This window comes from Ambystoma mexicanum, chromosome 3p, assembly GCF_040938575.1.
Source record: "Ambystoma mexicanum isolate Mex_15411 chromosome 3p, UKY_AmexF1_1, whole genome shotgun sequence".
Lineage (NCBI taxonomy): Eukaryota > Metazoa > Chordata > Amphibia > Caudata > Ambystomatidae > Ambystoma > Ambystoma mexicanum.
This window is the reverse complement of record NC_090925.1, coordinates 165,580,078-165,586,077: the sequence shown is the minus strand read 5'-3', so window position 1 is coordinate 165,586,077 and position 6,000 is coordinate 165,580,078. Positions and strand designations below refer to the sequence as shown.

At 51.3% G+C, this 6,000-nt stretch overlaps 1 long non-coding RNA gene across 2 annotated transcripts in view; it reads right to left on the bottom strand.

Annotated features, from left to right (window-relative positions):
• Window positions 1–1,504: 1,504 nt before the first annotated feature.
• LOC138579508 (uncharacterized) overlaps window positions 1,505–6,000 on the bottom strand; it is a 48,272-nt gene continuing 43,776 nt past the window's right edge. For both annotated transcript variants that reach the window (XR_011304027.1, XR_011304029.1), the window contains exon 3: window positions 1,505–2,013. This is a non-coding gene — a long non-coding RNA (uncharacterized lncRNA). The remainder of the gene's footprint in view (window positions 2,014–6,000) is intronic.

Genomic DNA, 6,000 nt, shown 5'->3' with positions numbered 1-6,000 from the left:
GAAGCCCAAACCCTGCCACACTGAAATGCATGCTGAGTGCCAATCCCATTACCAAAAAAACAGCCAACACACATGGACCGTGCCCATGTAATACATCACACAAAGCCCAATACAACGGCATGCCACCTGCCATGCAGCATCCCTGCACTGAGACGTCACGTCACATGCCAAAATGGCCCCCTCATACTACCCTGTGTGACACACCTGTAAGATATGAATGCATGATCAATGAAATTCTCCACAGCACCATATAATGCATCTTGCATGTAACACCATCACTGATGCCCTGCATCTCTTCAACCCCCGCCCTCCCCCCCAGGCACCGATGGAGAGGATGCCAGTGAGGAAACAGCCACAAGGGCATCCACGTTCTGGCACAAGACCACTCCCACAGCCAAGACCACCTACGGGGCAGCCTCGCAGGCCACACCGAAGCCCAGGGCGAGTGCCCAGGCCATGGCCGCACATGAGGGCCCCACATCAACGCCTCACACCGGGACCACAGAGCTGGCAATACCAGTGGAAGGCGAGGCCAGTGGCACAATGTCGGCAGCAAGAAGTTCGGTGGGCGAGGCAGCAGCCACTGCCCCACTGAGTGACATAGAAACTGCAGTGGAGGAGTATGTGGACGAGGATGGACTGACCCATGTGGCATGTCTCCAAGCCCCATGTCCACCCCCCAACCCCACACTCAGCCCTCACCCCTCACCCACCAGCACCAGCAGCAGTGCAGATCCTTTGCTACATGATTCGGACCTCAGCACCCTCCCCGAGGACAGCACTGCCAATGCAGGCCCGGTGGCAGCACCCTCAACCACTGCTGCTCCCACCACAAACCTTGAGGCACGGCTAGCAAGGGTGGAGGCTAGACAGGACTCAATGTTGGACCTTCTCCGACAATATGTTGCGGATGGGGAGGACACGAGCCGTGAAATTGCGCAGGCCATAGCGGCGAACACAGCCGCCGTCAATGCCTCAGCATTGATGATGCGAGACAGTCTGGGGGCCGTCACGCGGGTCCTCACATCTATCCTGCTGCACATGCAGCAGCCACAACCCGTACCAGCTGTGCAAATCACCATGGCTTCAACCCCATCTGCCACACCGCCATCCTCCATACCCGCTTCCTCTGCACCCCCCAGCCCTGTGCGTCCAACAAGACGGAGTGCGAGGCTCTCAGAAATGCTGACCCCGGAGAGCAAGAAATCAAGGAAATAGTGTGGGACAATAATGGGAGTGGGTCAGATGGTGTTGGTGGTGTATGGGTGTATTTAGGGGATTTCATTGGGGTTTTTTGGGAGTTGATTGGGGGTATGGGGAGTTGATTGGTGGGTATGGGTAGTCCATTGGGGTTTTTTGGGAGTTGATTGGGGGTATGGGGAGTTCATTGGGGGGTTTTGGGAGTTTTGGTGTTGTGGGGGGGTAGCACATTTCTGTAGTTTATATTAATACACCCGTTGTGTGAAAAATCATTCAATGCCTGGACATTGTTCATTTTGTGTGTATCCTTTTAATTCATGAAAGTGCACAGTGCCCAACTCCCCACATTCCCTGTGTGCATGTCCACATGGACCCAGTGTACAATGTGTCACTGACACATGTCTATCGATGTCTCTGTGGGTCAGAAGTATTTGCCAATCAGTGATTGGCATACTGCCTGGCCATCTTGTGCATCACGTACTGGCAGGGGTGCTGCTTCTCCTCCATCTTCATCCTCATCATCCTCACCCGGTGCATGCATGTCAATGTCAGGTGGCAGTGGTGCATTTCTCCGGACGCACATGTTGTGCAGCATGACACAGGCCATGGTGATCTTTGCCACCTTCTCAGGCCTATAAAGGAGTGCTCCACCAGACCTGCTTAGGCAGCAGAACCGCGCCTTCAACAACCCAAAGGTCTGCTCAATCACAACACGGGTACGGGTATGAACCCGATTGTACTCCTCTCCATGGCTGTTCTGCGGGTTCCACACAGGGGTAAGTAGCCACGGCTTCAAGACATATCCTCCATCACCTGCAAGTGAATACAAATAGGTGTATGTGAGTCACTCTGAGCTGCCACCTTCAGGATTCACAGCCATGCCGCAGCTATTTGCTGTCGACATGCACATGTCCCTGTACGTATGCACAAATATTATTTAGATGCATTCTATACTGCAATATGGTGTGGTAGTCTGGATGGCGTTGTACAGATGATGCAGGGTGAATTCTTGCATGCTGATGTGGATGTACTGTGGTTGCACGACAATTTTTTGCCTCACATATTTGCTGTGTAAGACGCCAGGTTGTGCGTCTTACATGTTATCATTGATATCCGGCATTTCTCCAATGTGTGCCAGTGATGTGTAATGTTCGGGTTGGGAGGTTCAGGTCAGGAGTGTTTAGCTCTGCGTGCATTCTCCACTCACCGGCCATTCCCACCCAGGTGGAGTATGCATCCCCCACCCCATTCTCACCAAGGTGGAGTATGCATCCCCCCCACCATTCCCACCCAGGTGGAGTATGCATCCCCCCCACTATTCCCACCCAGGTGGAGTATGCATCCCCCCATTCGCACCCAGGTGGAGTATGCATCCCCCAACCATTCCCACCCAGGTGGAGTATGCATCCCCCCCATTCCCACCCAGGTGGAGTATGCATACCCCCCCACCATTCCCACCCAGGTGGAGTATGCATCCTCCCCCCCATTCCCACACAGGTGGAGTATGCATCCCCCCACCATTCCCACCCAGATGGAGTATGCATCCTCCCCCCCATTCCCACCCAGGTGGAGTATGCGTACATCCCCACCATTCCCACCCAGGTGGAGTATGCATCCCCCCATTCCCACCCAGGTGGAGTATGCATCCCCCCCACCATTCCCACCCAGATGGAGTATGCATCCCCCCATTCGCACCCAGGTGGAGTATGCATCCCCCAACCATTCCCACCCAGGTGGAGTATGCATCCCCCCCATTCCCACCCAGGTGGAGTATGCATACCCCCCCACCATTCCCACCCAGGTGGAGTATGCATCCTCCCCCCCATTCCCACACAGGTGGAGTATGCATCCCCCCACCATTCCCACCCAGATGGAGTATGCATCCTCCCCCCCATTCCCACCCAGGTGGAGTATGCATACATCCCCACCATTCCCACCCAGGTGGAGTATGCATCCCCCCATTCCCACCCAGGTGGAGTATGCATCCCCCCCACCATTCCCACCCAGATGGAGTATGCATCCTCCCCCCATTCCCATCCAGGTGGAGTATGCACCCCAACACACCAAAACCCCTATGCACTGCCATGGCCCAGTCAGCCAACTCACCAAGCAGCCAGGCACGTCGTCCAGCATGTCGCTCCATGTGACAGGGTAGCGTGGAGTTACGCAGCACAATGGCATCATGTGTCGATCCGGGATATCGTGCGCAGCAATGTTTGAGGATCTTGCTGGAGTCACATACGATCTGCACATTGATGGAGTGGTATTGCTTGCGATTGCAGTACACCACCTCTGCGGCATGGAGGACTACCAATTCTACATGGGGCAGTCGAGGGCACCAATACAATTGGGCATGCCTGCCAGTGCATGGAAGCTTACTTTGGTGTCGGCTATCTCCTGGGCAGTCCGTGGTAGGGATATGTGGGTGCTAGCGTGCTTCAGGAGGGAATCCAGCACTTGGGTCAGCATGCGTGAAAATAGTGGTTGTGATATGCCATGCAGCTGGCCCACTGTGTGCTGGTAGGTGCCTGTGGCCAGGAAGTGGAGCACAGACACCACCTTTAGTAGCGGGGGGATGGCAGTGCGTATTTCTATGAGGCTGACGATGTCATTGTGTATCATGTCCACTATGGTGGTGATGGTGTCCCGGTCCAACCGGTAGAGGGTGTGGATCTGCTCAGGGGTTAGATTGAATGGACTGGGTCTGATGCAAGGGATTGGTGGCTGCCTAAGAGGTACTACTGGCTGCACTGGTGGTAATTGCTGGCCCTGTCTCAACCTCCTTCTCCTCCTGCGGCTCCTCTGTGCTGCCTGTTGCTGTGGCTGTAGTTGTTGTTGTAGTTTCTGTTTTTGCTGTAGTTGTAGCAGTATAGGCATGTCCTCCAGCCCCATGATTGCAACAGCTAGTGGTATCATTTTGGTGTAGGACGGGGTGTGGTGTATGGGTGTACTCCTTTTATACTGGGACAGGCTCCATTGACTCCACCTGTGGTGATTGGGTGCACCTGTTGCAGTTGCCTTGATTGCAGATTGCTGTTTATGGGTGGTCCGCGATGCCTGTATGCCCGCCATCGTGCAGGCACTAATTAACGCCTTCGGGATGATGGTAATTGCATGCCCGCGTGAGTTGTGATGTCCTCCTATTACCGCCATCCTGGTATTTACTCCACAAAGGGACGCGTGTATGCGCGCAAGTCGGTATGAAGGGACACGGTACGGGCGGTGGCGGTATTAGCGGGTTGTCGGGTCGTAATACCCCAGACCCGTTAACGATGCCGGTATTACCATTCCGCCTTCCTTTTTTCATTACCTCCATTCTCGTAATGAGGCCCTATGTGTTACTACTGACTTCTCCAGTTGTATTCACTCTCCCCTCTTGCTTCTCCTCTCTTTTGACTGCTAACTCTCTGTTTTCTCCTCCTTTCCCTTCTCCTTTTTCCTATCTCCTCCCCTTACTTTCTTCTATGCACTTACACAATCAGAATTGTCCCTGGACCTAGTATGATAGCAACCACGTCTGTCTCCTCCCCCCTCCCCTTACTGGTTTTTTCCTCCCCACCCCCGCTCCAGCACTCTATGAAATGTCGTCAGGCCTAGTATGATAGTCGCTTGTTTTGTTCCTCCCCTACCTTTCTGCACCCCTCTCCCACACCTCTTGTTTTTCTCCGGCTCTACCAGAAATGTCGTCAGGCATAGTACGGTAGTCGCCTGTCTGTTTCCATTTCTTTCCCACTCTCCCCCTCCCTTCCTTATCTATGTGTTAGCTCTTTCACTATCTGAAATGTCATCAGGCCGAGTATGATAGTTAATTTCACATCCTTACTGTGCATGGCTTGTAAGAATGTCATTGTATTTTCCCTTGTTCCCTCCCTTGCCTTCAAGCTCTTTGAAACACATTGCGTATAGGCGCTATATAAATAAACTATTATATCATATCATATCATATATCATATCATGTCCTATAGTCATTTTCTGTGTGAGGACTCCTGTCATTAAATCTCCATTTGAGTGTGAAAACAAATACAATTCTTCATTACAATCTGGAGTTCCCAACACAGGGGCTGTGCAAATAGCTATGTCTAATTCTTTAAAATCCCTCAGTTATTTCCTCTGTCCATGTTATTTTATTCTTGCCCACCTGTTCTTCCTTGAGTCTTTTTAAAAGTGGTTGAATATAGGTATTGCAATCAAAAACCCAGGCCCTATATTAATTACATAGGCCTAAGAATTGTTGCATCTCCATTATTGTCCCTGGTCCAGGGGTGTTTTGAATTGCATGTGCTCTCTCAGGTGTCACTTTTCTCCCGACTTGAGAGATTACTCTTCTTGACAATATTGTAACTTTTCTTTGTCTACCTTGTATCCTTTCTCTGCTAGTATGGTCATGAATCAAACCTGGTCTTCTCTGCATCTTTCTTCTGTCTCGCTGCACATTAATATTATATCTACATACTGAATGATTGCACTTTTATGCTGAACATTACCTAGGTCCATCTGCAGGACCCTGTTAAAGATTAAGGGGGACTCACAGTACCCCTGAGACAAACGAGTATGCTTTAGATGCGTATTTCTATACGAAAATGAAGTCAAATCTTGTGAATACTCATGAAGGGGAATTGAAAAGAACGTGTTTATTATATTTATTACTGTCAAATACTTTCCCAGGGATAAGATATTGCACAATATTGTAGCTGGATTTGGAACTAGAGGAAACGCTGCTTCGACCACATTATTGCTTTACAGGGTGCACAGATTTGTTGCACTGGGAATCTGATGGTACTAATGTCCCTTCCTGTAAGA